A 1,094-nucleotide genomic window follows, 5' to 3' on the forward strand; every position below is an offset into this window, starting at 1 on the left:
AATTCATCGTCTAAAGGAGCATCCATATCTGCCAGTTTCTGTGAAATCGACATGATTTCATTTACATATGATTCCATGTTCTTGAAAGTCTGCAGTTTGATTCCAGTGAGTGTACGTAATAGAGTCAATCTTCTTGATAATCCCTTATCTTCGTAAGCCTTTTGCAAGTTCAACCATGCTTCTCTTGCATTTTCCGCTGATCTAACATATGCATAAGCACACGGTTTGACCATTAATATTTTTGCCAAAGCCTTTTGATCCTTCCGTTTCTTTTCAGCCGCAGAAGTCGAATCTTCTTCAGCATATTCTTCAACAGTTGCCCACAAATTTTTGTGAACTAAAGCCATTTTCATACCGAATTTCCAGTTATTATAGCTTTCTCGACCATCCAGTTTATCGAAGGCCAAATGTACCGCTGAAGTTGCTGAATCAAACATTCTGCTAGCGATATGCGTGCATTTAAATAAAAGCCGATACATATACTTGAGTTTTTCTCGATTCGTTTTTGAGTAACTTTATATCTAGGGCGACTGAAAGAGTACTGGGCCCATAACCTGTTGGATTTTACCCAGATATCGAGACTTTTATGAGAAAAATTACGAACTTTTATTTAATAGAAAATTACAAGCTTTGAACAATTGAACGCACGCAAGACGAAAGATAAAATTTACTTAGCAACATAACAGAACAAAAAGAAATCGCTTTCAACTTTAGCGCCTTTAATTCCTTTGCTCTGACGCTCCATCTCTATAAAATATAGACTCACTAGATTATATTACCAACAGTATTAATAGTACATTGTGCGACAAGTGCGAGAAGTTGGCTGTTGCGACGAGCGCGAAGTGGCGCACGAGCCGAAGGCGAGTGCGATCGCTCGCGCGAGTCGCAACAGCCAACTCGCACGTGTCACACATACTATTTTTCATTACACGTGCGTGGTAAAGTTGGAGGTGATGTCGAGGGGGGCGAAGCCCCCGAGTGGTGTTCGGGCGGTGGTCTAATGGGAGGTTCGGGGGCGAAGCCCCCCGAGTGGAGCCTGGGCGCAGGAATGGGGGGGTTTCGGGGAGGCTTTGCCCCCCCGAATGCAAAAAACA

This window comes from Wasmannia auropunctata, unplaced genomic scaffold (assembly GCF_000956235.1).
Source record: "Wasmannia auropunctata unplaced genomic scaffold, wasmannia.A_1.0 LD336106.1, whole genome shotgun sequence".
Lineage (NCBI taxonomy): Eukaryota > Metazoa > Arthropoda > Insecta > Hymenoptera > Formicidae > Wasmannia > Wasmannia auropunctata.